Source organism: Balaenoptera physalus (genome assembly GCF_965194825.1).
Source record: "Balaenoptera physalus genome assembly, chromosome: 3".
NCBI classification, from domain to species: domain Eukaryota; kingdom Metazoa; phylum Chordata; class Mammalia; order Artiodactyla; family Balaenopteridae; genus Balaenoptera; species Balaenoptera physalus.
Window position 1 is genome coordinate 61,135,903 of NC_138890.1, and position 19,370 is coordinate 61,155,272.

General features: G+C 44.3%; 1 protein-coding gene across 2 annotated transcripts in view; it reads left to right on the forward strand.

The window, feature by feature from the left end:
* Positions 1 to 19,370, forward strand: part of SIL1 (SIL1 nucleotide exchange factor) — a 302,793-nt gene that overhangs the window by 9,269 nt on the left and 274,154 nt on the right. The window lies entirely within an intron of this gene.

A 19,370-nucleotide genomic window follows, 5' to 3' on the forward strand; every position in this document is an offset into this window, starting at 1 on the left:
GTCCCTGAGGCCCAGCATTGGGTCTGTTCAGAGACAAAGACATGGCCTCCTGAGACCCAGGCAGGTCTCCTGCCGACTCCTGCCAGGTTCAGCTTTGGCTATGCAGCCGGAGTCAGCCAGTTTCCTAAGTTGAGCAGCAGATGGCATCGCAGCCTCAGGAGCGAGCATCCCAGACTGCTGGCGAGAGCAGCAGCACAATTAAGAACTCAGACTCCTGCTTGGCATCTGGGAGTTCCTGGGGTGGGGGCCCCTGCCTCCCCAGCTCCCAGCTCAGGAAGTTTCTGCTCTGTGCCTGCAGATTGGGATATGGTCAGGCTGCTATCTCAGAGAGTAGAGCTTGGAGCCCCCAGTTAGGAAACAGATGATGAACATAGGGTCTTTTCTACTATCCTTTCTGAAAAAGATGAAAATCAGAGGTTGCTGTGCCCAGAGCTACTGTGTTTTTCCATCACCGCCTATCCCTTGCTTGTGAGGGTCTGCACAGAGTATATCCTGGTTGGGGGGCTGACAGGTCCCTGGCAGAAGCCTCCTGGGATGACCAGATGGGGCCAAAGACAATTTGAGGGATCAGAGGGCTCTGGAAAGCATCTGAGGAATCCTAAGGACTCAATATTGAATCTTTTTTCTCCCTAGTCACCTGAATCAGGAGCCAAGCCCCAGAGCTTTCTCCTAGCAACACAGGGAGGGTTCAGTCCCACAGGCCTTCTTTTTGTGCCTCAGTCTCCTTCTTTCTCTCTGTATTTCTGACTCCTCCTCCTCCTCCACCTCTCTGTTCCACTTTTTCTCTCCTTCCTTTTTCCTCTGTCACCTCTGTCCATTGATGTCTTTCCCTTTGTGGATCTCTTTCTTTCTCTGCTCCAGGATAGCAAGGAAAGCCAGTTACCAAACTGCCCTGGCAGAGTGCCTGTGGGCACTGGGCTGCAACACCATTGCCCGTCTTTAGAGGCTTGGACCCTCTCCACTCGGTCCACCCTCCCTCATTCCCTTCCTCCCTGCTGCTACCGCTGCTGCTTGATGGCTAGTCCCAAGAAAACCTGTAAAAAGGGAGGTCCAGAGATCACCAAGAGAATATATCTCCTCCCTCAGAGCCTGTGCTCCTTGCTTTGTAGCTATGGAGAGGAAAGCCCTCAGGGGCTTCCCAATAAGACTGAGATCCACTCAACCTCCTGTTCACTAGTTACCCATTTATGCCACTAGAATGTGAACTTGACAGCAGGGACTGTCTATCTTGTTCACTGCTGCATCCATAGTGTCTAGTACATATTATCTATTATCTATCTAGTACATATTATCTATCTATCTAGTACATGTTACATTATCTAGTAGATAATACATATTTTTTTAAAAACAATAATGAGAGGATAGATGGAAGGATGGTTGCTATGCTCTGTAGTAGGTGTTGGAGTCCTAACGTGAAAGGTGCCATCCCAGTCCATAAAGAGAGAGGGACACCCAGAGAAGCAGTAATCCATAATAGTGACTATGTGGATGGTGGTGGTAGAAGCTGCAGTGGGTGTCTGAGTCTGCACTGTTAAGACAGAGAAGGCTTTGTTCACTCACCACTTCAACAGTTGTTCATGGAGAACCCATTAGTACTAGACTCTGGATTATAGCAGGGGATAAAGTAGGCCCGCAGTTGGGTGTGGGAGATATGAATAAATAAATGGGTAGTAACAAACAGGATAAATGCTGTCCTAGGGGAAATAATGGACACTGGGGGCAGAAAGCAGAGGCAGCTCACCTAGTCTGGGGGGTTCTGGAAGGCTCAGTGGTGAAGTGAGTTCAGGCCGAGACCTGCTTGAAGGGTTAGTGGAAGTCAGCTAGGGAAGGAGCAGGAAAAGAGAATTCCAGGCCAAGGGAACATCGTGTAGGGTCAAGAGAGAACAGGCAAGTTTCAAGGAACTGAGAAAAAGTGTCAGGAAATCTGGCTGGAGTACTAGTATGGTGGTAGGCTCAGCTGAAAGACACGCATCTAGAGAAGCGGGTGGGAGTGGGGTGAAAGAGCCGCCACACCAGGTTAAGGATTATGGCTTTACCTTGAGGGCATGGGAAACCATTTAAAAGTTTTAAGAAAGGAGGTGATAAGATTAAGTTTACATTCTAGAAAGATCACTCTGGGTACAGTATGGGAAATGGATAGTGTAGGGCCAGAGTGGCATCCTAGAAACCAGTGAGGGAGTAGTCCAGGCAAGGAATAACAGCCAGAATGGTGATGATATCAGTGGGGATAAAGGTCATGTTTGAGTCAAGACTGGGGATAATTAGGAGTTTTCCTGGTGACAAACTTGGGGTGGAGGGTCTGCTGGCATTCCTGAGAGAGAAAATGCCTGTGCAAAGATTTCAAGAACTTGTCATGTGCTGAGAAGCTTGTGTGGTTATGTATTTTTAGCTTGTGAGAGGGCATGGGGTGGGTGGTAGGAGATGAGATAGAGAGGAACTAACCCTTGCTGAAGAGCCTTGGAAGCCCAGGGTGAGGCCAGACCCCTTTGTTAGAGTTGGGGGAAGAGGGGGGAGGTATGGCCATCCTCTCCAGATACCTGAATTATCTGGAGGCTTCCAGAGGGTCCTGGTCCATCCAGGCATCTTCAGAACAAACGTATTACCCAGAAGCTGAAGGACAAGGGCAAACAGTATCCAAGGAGGTGAAGGAGGATGTGGGAACTGGAGGAACCAAGTGGACCAAGACAAGGAGTGGGGAAAATAGAAGAAGACTGCCTGCCAAGCACAGCCAGGTAGCAAAGCTGGGTGAGATAGGCCCCATCAGAGCCTGGAACTCTCTCTTCCAGCATTATCTAGTCTCTGGATTCTTTTCCTGTTCTGTCTCCAGACCTCAAAACCTCCTGTGGACATCTCTAATTTTTCCCCCAACGAAGAGATTTGGAAAAGGCCAGAGAGCATGGACCAATTAGTGTAATGCTTAAGAAATTGGGCTCTGCTTCTTCCTTGATTTGCAACTTTGGGCAAAAAAATCACTTACAGGAGCCATTTTCCTCACCTATGAAGTGGGGACAATAATAACGTCTACCTCATCGGGGCTGAAAGGTTGAAATGAGGTAATGTGAACAGAAAACTTACACAGTGAAGGTTCTCAATAAATTTTTGGTGTTATTAAGATTATGATATGAGCCAAATGGGATGTGGGGGGCCAAGGGGGTATAGAAAGAGATAAGAAGGGATGTAAGTGAGGTGGGCCAAGTAGAAGGGAAGTGAGTTCCAACCTGTGCAGATTCTTCATTGGCTTCCATGGTCTATGAGACAAAATCCTCCACCAATGCTGGTTCCTGCCTACCTGTCCTGCCTCATCTCCATTACTCCCAACCTCATTTAACAGACTAAACATAACACACGCTACTACCTCTGATTCCCAGAACATACCAGGTTCTTCAGGTGTTTACATGAGCTATTCTTCTGGAGAGAAAATGACTTCATACCAATATACCAGGAAGCTTTCAGAGACCTGGAGCACATGTTAGGAGGGGAACTAGGGTAAGTCTGTTGTGGGAGGGGCATGGGGGACTAAGGGAGGGAGGAGCAGGGAAAGATAATATGGCCCAAATAAGTGGCATTTGACAGAGTACTTAGGTGAGGGGCAGGCAGGCTGGTAGGCATGCTTCTCTTGGTAGTGAGGCTAAGACTGGAGAAGAGGGAAGGGGAAGGGTTTAGGGGAGTCCCAGCACATACCTGGTCTTCCAGCCCCTCCCCCATTTTCTCTTTCCTTTCTCCCTTTAGGGTCTGTGTTCTCTGGGAGGGAATTGCAAGCCTGGGAGTGTTCCCCAGGACTTACTTGTTTCTGTTAGGAGATAAGTTTCCAGGACACAAAGGTCCCATTACTATACTCTGTGGAAAGTGCCTTATGAAGGCTTATGCAAAGGGCAATGGGAGCCTGGAGACACAGGTAGGTAACCCAGCCCCTGGGAAGGATTTGAAGAGGAGGGAAGAGGGGCAGCAGGGCCTCAGGGCAAAGGAGTAGATGATCAAATGCAAAAAGGTTTTCAGGCAGCTGGCACAGCTCAAAGGGAGGCAGGTTCTGCCTGGTCCCTGTGGAAGATAAACATATTCTTCATCCCTCTCCTTTCCTCCATCTCCAGAACTGAACTCTTGTGCCGCTTTCTCCCAGCCCGCCCTTAGAATCATTGGCTATTAGAGCTAAAAGAAATCTTGGTGACTTGTAGGTCATCCCAGTCTTTTGAATTTTATTTTATATTTTTTGGCTGCACCGTGAGGCATGCAGGATGTTAGTACCTCAACCAGGGATTGAACCCGTGCCCCCTGCAGTGGAAATGCGGAGTCTTAACTACTGAACCACCAGGGAAGTCCTCTTTTGAATTTAATAGGTGAGGAAACAGAGACCCAGAGAGAGGAAGAGCTTGTCTAAGGGATCTCGGTGGATGAGGAACTTGGACTCAGAAGTCAGGATTTCATACTCATCTCTGCTCACATTTCCCAGTGCCACATTGCCCCCCATCTTCCACCCCAAATCCCAGGGGCAGGGTTTTTTTTTCCCAGGTGAGGACAGGGAACCTTCTATTATCCAATAATAATAACTACAACAACTATCCTTTATTGAACATTTGCTGTGTGTCAGGCACAGTTCTAGGTGCTGGGGACATCAATAAAACAAAGTTTCCACTCCCATGTAGCTCACATTCTGGTGTAGAGACCAAGTTAAATAGACAAACTTGTTCTGTGTCAGGTGGTAAGTGCTATAAAGAAAATTAAGGCCAGAAAGGGGGTCGAATGTGACCATAAGGAGACTATTTTAGATAGGGGCATATATTAGTTATCTATTGTTGCATAATGAATTGCTCTAAAACTTAGAGCTTTAAAACAACAACAAACATGTATTATCTTTCATGGTTTCTGAGGGTCAGGAGTGGCTTAGCTGGGTGTTTCTGGCTCAGGGTCTCTTTTGAAGGTGCAGTCAAGGTGTCAGTCAAAACCACAGTGTCTGAAGCCTTGACTAGGGCTGAAGGATCTTCCAAGATGGTTGGCTCACAGGGCTTTGGCTGGAGGCCTCAGTTGCTCACCACGTGGTTCTCACTATCTGAGTATCCCCATGGCATGGCAGTGTGTGATCCAAGAAAGAGAGCAATGAGGAAGCCACTTTTTATTCTGCAATAATTTTAGATTTACAGAAAAGTTGCAAGGATAGTACAGAGAGTTCCTATATACACTTTACCCAGCTTCCTCTAACATTAATATCTTACATAACCATGGTGCATTTGTCAAAACTAAGAAATTAACATTGGTACACTACTATTAACTAAACTATAGACTTTATTCAGATTTCACCAGTTTTTCCATCAATGTCCTTTTTCTGTTCTAGGATCCAATCCAGGATGACACGTTGCGTTTAGTCATCATGTTCCCTTAGTCTCCTTTGATCAGTGACAGTTTCTCAGTCTTTCTTTGTTTTTCATGACCTTGAGAATTTTGAAAAGTACTGATGAAGTGTTTTGTGGAATGTCCCTCAATTTGGGCTTGTCTGGTGTTTTCTCCTGATCAGACTAGGGTAATCATAATGCCTTTTGTGACTTTGTCTTAGCAGTCACACACTGTTATGCCATATTCTATTCTTTAGAAAGCAGTCACTAAGTTGGACCAACATTCAAGGCGAGGAGAATTGAGTTCTACTTCTTGAAGGGAATAGTATCGGATAATTTGTAGGCATATTTTAAAATTACTACGGGGAGTCAGGGAAGGTTTCCATGATAAAGTGACACTTGAATAAAGACTTGAAATAAACAAGGGAGAAAGCCATGGACATATTCAGGATAAAGCTTTGTAGGCACAGGGGATAGCCAGTGCAAAGGGCCTGAGGCAGAAGTGTGTGCAGCAATGTTTGAGGACTGTCAGGAAGCCAGTGTGGCTTACCAGAGAGAGCAAGGGGGAGAATGGTAGGGCATGAGGTCATAAAATTTGTGGCCTGGGGTTAGAGAGGTAATATAGGGCCCTGTAGAACTACAGAACTACAGAATCCTGTAGTAAGGATTTTGGACTTTATGCAGAGTGAAATGGGGAGCCGTTAAAGGGTTTTGAGCAGAGGAGTGACATGATTTTAAAAGGATCTGTGGCTGCTGTGTGAATAGACTATGGGTGTCAAATGAGGAAGAACTCAGTGTTCTTCTAGAAGGAGGCTCTTCCATAGTCCAATTGAGAGATAATGCTTATTGTCTCATTTAATCCCTAACTCAAGGGCTATTATGAGGATTAAATAAGATAACATATTTTGGGTGCTTGGCACACAGTAGGTGCTAAGTATAACAAAGTCTCGAGGAACAGCAATGTCTAGAGGGAGTAAATGAGTATCCTTGGGTCTGGACAACCTGCTACTTTTATGGCTCTAGGGATACAAAGAAAAAAAAACTGAGTTTTTGAGGAGCTCAGAATCCTGTGGGTTGGACATTTCTGCAGAGATAATCCCAATTCGACTGGCCAAAATGACTTGACACAGGGGGGGCTCTGGTGGTCCTGTGAGGAATGCCTGATTTGGGGAAAGTACAAAAGGATTCATCTCACACACAACTTCTGCCCTTGCCATCTATAGTCTACTCACTTAGAAGCCAGGCTTCAAACTCAGGGCTGTCTGAATCTTCAGGCCTACATTCCCAACCACTCTGATATACTGAAATGGAGTAGGACCCTATGGTCCTTCCCCCACCCATGTCTTCTGCCTGCCTTTTGTCTGTAGAAAAACTTTAGCCAAAGAATACGTTTAATCAGAGAAGTGAGAAAATGCTGAAGCAAAGGAAAACAGTCAAATAAGACCAAATAATCATAGCTTAGTCATTAAAGTCAAGGACCTTTAGTTCCTCTTCAAGGGCTATGGATAATATTCTGAGCCATACCCTGGGAGCTGTCTTGCAGATATTGAAACCCCCACCAGGTGGAAGAAGTTAACTCCATCATGACCAGACTGTAGCCATGGCATAAGTTGCCAAAATTCCGAGAACTTTCCCTCAAAGAAATGGGGACAAATGGACTCTGGAACTGAAGATTAACTGTACTTAAAACAATCAAGATGACACTGATCAGACCACTGCATGACCAATTTCAAGATGACTGTCAGAGCTGACTGTACTGTTTCTGCATGTAGCCCCCTCCCTCTGCCTATAAAAGCTCTTGCCCCCTGATTGTCAGTGGTGGTGGGGGGGTTGGCCTTTGGACAACAGGAGTCTGCCCCCTCCCATCCCTACCCCTCCCCCCCGCCCCCAGTTGGCAGCCTCTGAAATAAAGCAAACTTTCCTTTCCACCACCCTTGCCTCTTTATTGGCTTTAGAGCTGTGAGCAGCCAGATCCCACTTTTGGTAACAATACGGCCAACCATGTGGTGACATGGTTCTCTACACTTAACCCATGGACTTGCTGGTTACAGCCTCGGCAGAAGCTGCTATGCAATGGATTGAGGAGTTTTCAAAACCCAAAGAGAGAGGGAAAACCAGGCTTATTATCCTCTGATTGGTATTTACTGCAAGTAACATGTAAATAACACACATAGTGGGAGAGGAAGTAGCTATCTGTTGGTTATGGGACTCCTGTGGTTAAGGCTTTGGTGAGGCTTCTCTGGATGAGGATGTGGGAAGGTCAGTGCTGTGGTCCTGAGACCCCTCTCCCACAGACCCACCAGCACTGGTTCAAAAAACTGCAAAAAAACTGCCCTTTTTCTTTCTTTAAAAGTGTCTGCCCATTTTACAGATGGAGAAAAGTGCCCTCTGCAGGGCACTTCCACTTGGCCTCTGAAATCACCAATTGCAATTCTTTGGATGAGCTTTCTCTCAAAGAGAAACAAAGAAGCAGGGAAGCAAAAAGAACAAGAATGAGAGTGAGACAAAGAAATTGAGGAGGGGGGGGGGTCTTCCCTGGTGGCGCAGCGGTTGAGAGTCTGCCTGCCGATGCAGGGGACATGGGTTCGAGCCCTGGTCCGGGAGGATCCCACACGCCGCGGAGCAACTAGGCCCGTGAGCCACAATTACTGAGCCTGCGCATCTGGAGCCTGTGCTCCGCAACAAGAGAGGCCGCGAGAGTGAGAGGCCCGCGCACCGCGATGAAGAGTGGCCCCCGCTTGCCACAACTAGAGAAAGCCCTTGCACAGAAACGAAGACCCAACACAGCCAAAAATAAAAATTAAATTAAAAAAAAAAAAAAAGTTCCTTCACTCCAAAGTAGAAAATGGCCAAGATTTGGGACGAACTAAAATCCCACTCTTCAGTTTAAAAAAAAAAAAGAAATTGAGGTGGATACAATTAGAGGAAGCAGAATTAATCATAGGACCAGAAGAGGCAGAACATCTGAGGGAAGTTACAAAAAAGAAGACAGCTGAAGAATAGGGAGAAGAACAGGCGCTTCTTCCTCACTAAAGGGTCAACTGATAACGGCCCCCTCCATGTCTGCAGTGATAGAACACCTCCAGCACCTGCCCTCAGATCCCCCTCGTCATCACCCTGCGTGGAGGGCAGGGTGGCATTCACTCCCCAGGAGCTCCTCATCCCTTTGTTCCTTCATTCCTTTAAAATACAGTTAATGAGAACCTCCTTTGGGTTAGAAACTGCTCAAGATGTTTGGGATATAGATGTGAATAAGGCAATAAGCACACAAGTGAGTTAACAAGTTCATTGTAGATAGTGGTGAATTCTGTGAAGAAAATGAAGTAGCAGGATGGGGTGTGTTGGGGAGGCTGCCCCGACTAGGGTGTTGTCATCTGTGCAATGGGGTTAGTAACAGGACCATTCTCACTGGGTTGCTGTGAGGATTATGGGAGTTAATACATAAAGCGCTTAGCACAGTGCCTGGCACAGAGTGAGCTCTCATCTCTCGTATCCTAATGTGGGCAGGGCGTGTTTCTCGGACAAAGTTTTGTTCCCTTCGTTGAATTGTCTTTCTCTGAAGGAAAGGGCTATTATCTATCTTGTTTTCTGCTCTATAGAAAATGCCTGGTGTACAGTCAGTCAATACTTGTTGGATGGAAAAATAAATTCCCATTTTACCAATAGAGAAACCGAAGCTGAGAGTTTAGGGGAGTAAAATCATCCAGCTAAATTAGTGGCAGAGCAGGGACTGAAATCCAGTCCTCTGGATCAGAAAGACTTCAGGCCCAGGGATTCTTAGAGGTCAGTCCTGATACCTCTAGAAACCCACCTGTTCTCTGGATATAGGGGGATGGAAAGTGGTGGGATGTGATGGGAAGAGGTTCAGAGAGGTTTCTGATAACACCTTAAGTAGACTTAAAAGGAGTCCTGTGCCCTGTGGCTCTCCTTACTCTCCCACCCTCTCTGACCAGCTACAAAGGTGAGAGCCACCCAAAAAACCTCTGAATCTTTTTCACCCCCACTACTGTGGGCTGCTCCCCAGCAGCTAGCCACATGGCGCAGAATCATTCCATCCCTTTCACCACTAGACCCTTGACTGCTGAGATGGCTTTCCTTCTTTCCTTCCTTGCTTCCTCTTTCCAGCTTGCCCAAAGCTCTCCCTTTCTCTCCATCTCTAACCCTCTCATTCACTCCTCTCTTTCCAGATCTCTGATCTTCCTCCCTCCATTTTCCATTTTTCCCTCCTTTCCTCCCTCGGTTCATTAAGCAATAGCCTTGCTCTTTCCTCCCTAAACTGAAGGGCAGGAGTGTAGTAAAACAAATGGATGTTAACAGAGTACATTTCCACTGTATTCATCCCCATGCAGAGAAGATTTATCAGGGTCTCTCACCCCGCACTGTTATGTAAATGTGGTAATCCAGTGGAAATATGATATCTGAGGAGTCTGAGGATAAAGTCACCATTAAAACTATCAATTACCCACTGGGGCTTGGATTTGGTTAACTCACTCACTGCCTTGCCTGCCTCCTGCCTTTCCTCCTCTGGGGGGAAAACTTGACAGGTGGCGACAGCTTATAAAAAATGCTTTCTGCCTCCTTGGCTCCCTGGAGGTCATCGGGAGAATCAGATGTTTGTAAAGTGTCTGAGGAATTATAAAGTGCTACATAATTCAAGGGTATTATTATTTCTATTGTCACGTGGGCCATCCCTGTGCCTCTTTGATGTGACAGGTGTCTGCTCTGTCTGCAAGCCTGGGCTAACCCCATGCTTGGGTGTCTGTCACCTCCTTCTGTTGGCCTGCACCTATAAGCAATGCTCCTTCTTTTCTCTCTTTCTAAGTAGCCCTTGGGCACTCAAGAAGCATGTTGATGTTTGTTTGTCCGAGAAGTTTAATAGGAAGATAAGCTCCTGAGGGGGATGAGAATCCTAGGAGTAGCCCTCCACATTCCCACCCCTCAGGAGTGGAGAGTGGGGCAGGTCCACAGAGGCAATGAGAATAGGAAGGGAGGCTAGGGTCAAAGCCCTTAGCCCCAGTCAGACTTCAGGGCAGCTGTACCGAGGGCCTCAGGATTGCATGTGCTGCCCTACATTACTCAGAGGCTGTGCTCAAGGAGGACTACACTGCCCTCTGTTCCCAAACAGGCAGAAAAGCCTGGTGGTAAAGAGTCCTGGATTTGAGTCCCAGTCTTCTACTTTCCAAATTAATTCCCCTCACTCTTCTCACTTGCAAAATGACAGTGATAATAGTATCTGCCTCACAGGGTTGTTGTGAGGAATAAATGAGAAAACTTATGAAGTTCTTAGTAGGTAGTAAAATAATTTTGTTGTTGTTTTAAGTGTTGCTCAGAATGTTTTCTACATCATGGGCAATACCCCTCAAAGGCCTGGCTGTGGGGATGTAGCTCTTACTTGGCCACCTTCCCCAAGAAAGGACCCCTAAATCTGGGTTGTGCCTGCTGCCCTAGAGATCAAGCTGTTTCACCCCCGCAACCCCTGGGGGCCAGAGCTGAGGGACCGGAGAAGGCAATGGAAAGGCAACAAGAGTTTTCAGGGAGGTGGATGTCTCTTACATAGAAATGTCAAGAGTCAGAGCTGGAAGTAGAGGAGGTGGCGGGGGTCGGGGGAGGAGGGAAGAAGATAGGATGTCTCTAAGCTGCCAGAATCCGGATGGGGCTGCAACTCTAGGGCCCTGACACTTCCTGCCACCCCCAGTCTTGAGGATGAGTCACTAGAGGGAGGAGTGATGGAGGCATCACGCTCTGCCCACAGAGCAGCGGGCTGTTCCCCAAAAGAGGGCTGGTGGGAGGGAGAAGGAGATCCAGAGGCTTAGTGGCCGAGAGGAGCTGGGAAGAAGAGGAGAGAGGAGGAGCTCTCAAGGCTCAGCTTACCTCTTGCAAGTCCAGGGAGGCAGGCGCCACCTTCCATCTCATGTGCCAGCTTCACTGCCCATCCTGGCCACAAATAGTCAATCCACAATTGCCCTTTTGACTTCTGTCTCTGCCTGTGTTAGTTTGGCTCTATCCAGTTTTCCTTCTCTACAGGGGGTTGGGTGGGGTGTGGGAGGGTGTGCTTCACATCCTTTTGGGCATCCACAATGCGGGAGGGGACAAGGGACCACTCATCACTTTTCCACTTGGCCAAATCTTAAAGTCTCCTTCACTTATTTATTTATTTATTTTATTAAAACATTAAAAAATTTTTTTATTATATGTTGAAGTGTAGTTGATTAACAATGATGTATTAGTTACAGGTGTACAGCAAACTGATTCAGTTATACCCATACAAGTGTCCATTCTTTTTCAAATTCTTTTCCCATTTAGGTTATTACAGAATATTGATCTGAGTTCCCTGTGCTGTCCTTGTTGGTTATCTATTTTAAATATAGTAGTGTGTACATGTCAATCCCAAACTCCCAATCTATCTCTACCCCTGCCCTTCCCCCTGGTAACCATAAATCTGTTCTCTGTGAGTGTTTCTGTTTTGTAAATAAATTCATTTGTATCATTTTTTAAAATAGATTTTTATTGGAGTATAATTGCTTCACAATACTTTGTTAGTTTCTGTTGTACAACAAAGTGAATCAGCCATATACATACATATATCCCCATATCCCCTCCCTCTTGAACCTCCCTCCCACCTTCCCTATCCCACCTCTCTAGGTCACTGCAAAGCACCGAGCTGATCTCCCTGTGCTATGCTGCTGCTTCCCACTAGCTAACTGTTTTACATTCGGTAGTGTATATATGTCGATGCTACTCTCACTTTGCCCCAGCTTCCCCCTCTCCTCCCTTTCCCCTCCATGTCCTCAAGTCCATTCTCTATGTCCATGTCTTTATTCCTGCCCTGCCACTAGGTTCATCAGTTCCTTTTTTTTTTTAGATTCCATATATATGTGTTAGCATATGGTATTTTTCTCTTTCTGACTTACTTCACTCTGTATGACAAACTCTACGTGCATCCACCTCACTACAAATAACTCCATTTCGTTTCTTTTTATGGCTGAGTAATATTCCATTGTATATATGTGCCACATCTTCTTTATCCATTCATCTGTCGATGGACATTTAGGTTGGTTCCATGTCCTGGCTATTGTAAATAGTGCTGCAATGAACATTGTGCTACATGTCTTTTTTTGAATTATGGTTTTCTTAGGGTATATGCCCAGTAGTGGGACTGCTGGGTCATATGGTAGGTCTATTTTTAGTTTTTTAAGGAACCTCCATACTGTTCTCCATAGTGGTTGTATCAATTTACATTCCCAGCAACAGTGCAAGAGGGTTCCCTTTTCACCACACCCTTTCCATCATTTATTGTTTCTAGATTTTTAAATAATGGCCATTCTGACCAGTGTGAGGTGATACCTCATGGTAGTTTTGATTTGCATTTCTCTAATAATTAGTGATGTTGAGCATCTTTTCATGTGCCTCTTGGCCATCTGTAATTGAATTGTTTTTTTTGATATTGAGCTGTTTGTGTATTTTGGAGATTTATCCTCTGTCCACTGTTTCATTTGCAAATATTTTCTCCCTTTCTGAGGGTTGTCTTTTCATCTTGTTTATGGTTTCCTTTGCTGTGCAAAAGCTTTTAAGTTTAATTAGGTCCCATTTGTTTATTTTTGTTGGACAGCTACATGTAAAAGAATGAAATTAGAACACTACCTACCACCATACACAAAAATAAATTCCAAACGGATTAAAGACCTAAATTAAGACCAGACACTATAAAACTCTTAGAGGAAAACATAGGAAAAACACTTTTTGACATAAACCACAGCAAGAACTTTTTTGACCCACCTCCTAGAGTAATGGAAATAAAAACTTGTATCATGTTTTTAATGTGGACCATTTTAAAGTCTTTATTGAATTTGTTACAGTATTGCTTCTGTTTTATGTTTTGGTTTTTTTGGCCAGGAGGCATGTGGGATCTTAGCTCCCCAACCAGAGACTGAACTCACACCCCCTGCATTGGAAGACAAAGTCTTAACTGCTGAACTGCCAGGGAAGTCCCTATGATTTTTTAAAAATTCTGCATATAAGAGATATCATATGATATTTGTCTTTCTTTGTCTGACTTATTTTACTTAGTATGATAATCTCCAGGTCCATCCATGTTACTGCAAATGGCATTATTTCACTCTTTTTAATGGCTGAGTAATATTCCTTTGTATATATGTACCACACCTTTATCCATTCATCTGTCAGTGGACATTTAGGTTGCTTCCATGTCTTGGCTATTGTGAACAGCACTGCAATGAACATTCAGGTGCATGCATCCTTTCAAATCATGGTTTTCTCTGGATATATGCCCAGGAGTGGGATTGCTGGCTCATAGGGTAGCTCTATTCTTTTTTTTTTTTTAAATAGATTTAATTAATTAATTAATTAATTAATTTTTTGGCTGTGTTGGGTCTTCTTTGCTGTGCGCGGGCTTTTCTCTAGTTGTGGCGAGCGGGGGCTACTCTTCATTGGAGTGCAAGGGTTTCTCATTGTGGTGGCTTCTCTTGTTGCGGAGCACAGGCTCTAGATGCACAGGCTTCAGTAGTTGTGGCTTGCAGGCTCTAGAGCGCACGCTCAGTAGTTGTGGCGCATGGGCTTAGTTGCTCTGCGGCATGTGGGATCTTCCCAGACCAGGGCTCGAATCCGTGTCCCCTGCATTGGCAGGCAGATTCTTAACCACTGCGCCACCAGGGAAGCCCCGGTAGTTCTTTTTTTTTTTTTTTTTTTTTAACATCTTTATTGGAGTATAATTGCTTTACAATGGTGTGTTAGTTTCTGCTTTATAACAAAGTGAATCAGTTATACATATACATATGTTCCCATATCTCTTCCTTCTTGCGTCTCCCTCCCTCCCACCCTCCCTATCCCACCCCTCTAGGTGGTTACAAAGCACCGAGCTGATCTCCCTGTGCTATGCGGCTGCTTCCCACTAGCTATCTATTTTACATTTGGTAGTGTGTATATGTCCATGCCACTCTCTCACCCTGTCACATCTTACCCCTCCCCCTCCCCATATCCTCAAGTCCATTCCCTAGTAGGTCTGTGTCTTTATTCCCATCTTGCCACTAGGTTCTTCATAACCTTTTTTTTTTTTCCTTAGATTCCATATATATGTGTTAGCATACTGTATTTGTTTTTCTCTTTCTGACTTACTTCACTCTGTATGACAGACTCTAACTCCATCCACCTCACTACAAATACCTCCATTTCGTTTCTTTTTATGGCTGAGTAATATTCCATTGTATATATGTGCCACATCTACTTTATCCATTCATCCGATGATGGACACTTAGGTTGCTTCCATGTCCTGGCTATTGTGAATAGAGCTGCAATGAACATTTTGGTACATGACTCTTTTTGAATTATGGTTTTCTCAGGGTATATGCCCAGTAGTGGGATTGCTGGGTCGTATGGTAGTTCTATTTTTAGTTTTTTAAGGAACTTCCATACTGTTTTCCATAGTGGCTGTATCAATTTACATTTCCACCAACAGTATAGCAGGGTTCCCTTTTCTCCACACCCTCTCCAGTATTTATAGTTTGTAGGAAGTCTCCTCCACTTTAAAAGCCTTTTTCGTGTCCCTGAGCAACCTGTCTATAACTCTATTGCAGCACTTGTTTCATTTTGTTGGGATTTTTTTTTTCGGGAATGCCCGATCTCTTAGCCTTCCAGCTCCTCGGTCAGGGACTTCTTTATGTCCCTAGAGCCCATCCAGAGGTTAGGCAAAAATATATGGATGTGGCCTTGGCCCATAAATACTATTTTTTTCTTCTCTCCTTCTCTAGTTACTACTATTCTGTGACTCTTCTTTATAGTTTCCGTTAACTGAGCACCTCCTATGTGCCTGGTATCTTTACACATTAATTTATTTAATCCTCATAATGACCTAATGCTCATTTTACAGATGAGGTAACTGAGCTCAGTGAGGTTAAGTAACCCGTCCAAGGTCACAAAGTCAGCAGATGCCAGAACTGAGATTGGCCAGCAAAGCCCTCAGAATTTGGTTTGTTTATTTTAAGAATCTTTTTATTATTATTTTTAAATGCGATTATCAGACCTCTTAGTTGTAACTATTTCACATAGAATTTTTAGTTAGCTTTTGATTTACCTGCTGCTTTTCTTCATATATGTATGTATGTATATATATATATAATCTTTATTGAGGTATAATTTATGTACTAAGCAATTCATTTAAAGTGCACAATTCAATAGTTTTAGTATATTTACAGAATTGTGCAACCATCGCCACAGTCAACCCTAGAACATTTTCAATACCCATTTGGAGTCATTTCCCATTTCCCCCCAACACTCCCAGCCCTAATCAACCACTAGTGTACTTTGTGTCTCCTTAGATTTGCCTAATCTGGACATTTGATGTGAATGGAATCATACATTATGTGGTCTTTTGTGACTGGCTTCTTTTACTTAGCAGAATGTTCTCAAGGTTCATCCATGGTGTAGCATTTATTGGTACTTCATTTCTTTTCATTGCTGAATAATATTCCATTAATATTAATGGAATGGAATAATAATATTCCATTGTATGGATATTGTATGGCTATACCATAAAATACCACATTGTATTTATCCATTTATCAGTTGATAAAAATTTGGATTGCTTCCACTTTGAGGCTATTATGAATAACATTACTATGAACAGTCGTGTACAAATTTTTGTATGAACACGTGTTTTCAACTCCCTTGGGTATATGTATATCTAGGAGTGGAATTGCTGGGCCATATGGTAACTCTGTGTTCAACCTTTTGAGAAATGCCAGACTGTTTTCCAAAGCAGCTGCACCCCTTTATTTTTTTTTTAATTTTTGGCCGTGTTGGGTCTTTGTTGCTGCGCGCGGGCTTTCTCTAGTTGCGGCGAGTGGGAGCAACTCTTTGTTGTGGTGCGCGGGCTTCTTATTGCGGTGGCTTCTCTTGTTGCGGAACACGGGCTCTAGGCGCACGGGCTTCCATAGTTGCCGCACGCAGGCTCAGCAGTTGTGGCTCGTGGGCTCTAGAGCGCAGGCTCAGTAGTTGTGGCACATGGGCATAGTTGCTCCGAGGCATGTGGGATCTTCCCCGACCGGGGATTCAACCCGTGACCCCTGCATTGTCAGGCAGATTCTTAACCACTGTGCCACCAGGGAAGTCCCTGCACCACTTTACAATCTCACCAGCAGTGTGTGAGGGTTCCAATTTCTCCACATCCTCCTTTTTTTTTTTTTTAATTTACCATTTTAATCATTTAAGTGTACAGTTCAGTGGCATTAAGTACACTCACATTGTTGTGCAAGTATCACCACCATCCACCTCCAGAACATTTTCATCTTCCCAAACTGAAACTCTGTTCTCATTAAACAATAATTTCCCATTCCCCATCCTCCAAAAAGTTCAGTACTTGTTATTATCTTTTTTAAAAATAATGTGTTTATTTATTTTAAAGTTTTTTTTTTAAATTAATTTATTTATTTTTGGCTGTGTTGGGTCTTCGTTTCTGTGCGAGGGCTTTCTCAAGTTGCGGCAAGCGGGGGCCACTCTTCATCGCGGTGCGCAGGCCTCTCACCATCGCGGCCCCTCCCGTTGCGGGGCACAGGCTCCAGACGCGCAGGCTCAGTAATTGTGGCTCACGGGCCCAGTTGCTCCGCGGCATGTGGGATCTTCCCAGACCAGGGCTCGAACCCGTGTCCCCTGCATTGGCAGGCAGACTCTCAACCACTGCGCCACCAGGGAAGCCCCAGACTCTGTTTTAATATCACCTTAAGGAAGACTTCCTGGGCCACCACGTCTAAAATATGCACCATTCTATTACTGGTTATTCTGTACCTTGTTCTATTTTTCTTCAAAGCACTTTTAAAAAATAAATTTTTAGGGCTTCCCTGGTGGCTCAGTGGTTAAGAATCCGCCTGCCAATGCAGGAGACATGGGTTCGAGCCCTGGCCTGGGAAGATCCCACAGGCTGCGGAGCAACTAAGCCCGTGTGCCACAACTACTGAGCCTGCGCTCTAGAGCCCGTGAGCCACAACTACTGAGCCCGCATGCCACAACTACTGAAGCCTGAGCGCCTAGAGCCCGTGCTTTGCAACAAGAGAAGCCACAGTGATACGCCCACGCACCACAACGAAGAGTAGCCCCCACTCGCCGCAACTAGAGAAAAGCCTGTGTGCAGCAACGAAGACGCAGTGCAGCCAAAAATAAATAAATTTATTTTAAAAAAATTACAAAAAATAAAATTTTAATCTTATAATAGTTTTAGATTTACAGAAAAGTTGCAAAGACAGTACAGAGTTTCTATATACTGCACACCCAGTTTCCCTCCCTGTTAACAACGTCTTACTTTAGTATGGTACATTTGTCACAACTATTGAGCCAATATTGATATATTATTATTAACGAAAGTCCATATTTTATTCAGATTTTCTTAATTTTTGCCTAATGTCCTTTTTCTTTTCCAGTATACTGCAGTCTATTTAGTCATCATGTCTCCTTAGACTCCTCTTGACTATGACACAGTTTCTCAGACTTTCCTTGTTTTTGATGAACTTGACACTTTCAAAGTATTTGTCAGGTGTTTTGTAGAATGTCCCTCAGTAGGGATTTGCCTGAGATTTCTTGTGATTAGATTAGGGTTATGGGTTTTGGGGAGGAAACTGCAAAAGTAAAGTACAATTCTCATTACATCATATCAATCAGAATGACTTATTACTGTTGATGTTATTATTGATCATCTGGCTGAGTTTAAGTTTGCTAGGTTTCTTCACTGTAAAGTTACTCCTCCTCCCTTTCCCTACTGTACTCGTTAGAATGAAGTCACTATGTACAGCCCATACTTAATAAGTGGGGAGTTGTGTTCCACCTCCTTGAAGGTGGGGTATCTACATAAATTATTGGGAATTCTGCAAGAGAGATTTGTCTCTTCTCCCGTGTTTATTTGTTTATTCAGTCAATTCTTTTAAATCAGTACTCATGTATACTTATTTTTTACTTGGGGTTATAATCCAGTAATACTTTATTTTGTTCCTCAGATTGTTCCAATTTTGGTTACTGGGAGCCCTTTCAAGTTGGCTCTTATGTCCCTTTGATATACTTCCATCATTGTGTTTCTATTTGAGTCCTTCCTTTCTTTCTGGTACTGCAAGATGCTCCAGGCTCATATTGTATATTTCCTGCCCCATCCCTAGAATCAGCCATTTCTCCAAGGAACTCTGGTTTCTTTTATTACAAAGAAGTTTCACTACCTGAAATTATATTATTTCTTAGCTTTCTATTTGTATCTTCCACTAAAATATTAGGTCCTTAAGCAGGACTTTTTTGTTTCTTCACTGCTATATCTCTATTACCTGGAATAGTATCTGGCACATAGCAGGATGTCAATAAACGTTTAGTGAGTGAATGAATAAATGAGTAAGGCCAAGTAGTATACCTTTTTATACATGTATTCTTTTTTTTTTTAAACTTTTTGAAAAATAAATATATTTATTTTATTTATTTATTTTTGGCTGCCTTGGGTCTTCATTGCTGCGTGCGGGCTTTCTCTAGTGTCAGTGAGCGGGGGCTACTCTTCATTTCGGTGCGCGGGCTTCTCATTTCAGTGGCTTCTCTTGTTGCGGAGCATGGGCTCTAGGCACGCGGGCTTCAGTAGCTGTGGCACGTGGGCTCAGTAGTTGTGGCTTGCGGGCTCTAGAGCGCAGGCTCGGTAGTTGTGGCACACAGGCTTAGTTGCTCCGCAGCATGTGGGATCTTCCCGCACCAGGGCTCGAACCCATGTCCCCTGCATTGGCAGGCGGACTCTTAACCACTGCGCCACCAGGGAAGCCCTATACATGTATTCTTCATGGCGCTTTGACACATAAGAATTTGATTAAAGGACAGATGTATAAATGGATGGATATATAGATGTATGAATCAAAAAATGAATGAATGAATGACTAAAAAGATGGATAGATTATTGGATGTATGTATGAATCAAGAAAGAGATGGAAGTTGATATTACTACTATGCACTCCAGTTTTTCATGATAGAAACTGGGTGGTGGGGGCCTCATTCTTGATTCCTTTCACACTTTCTTCTCCCACA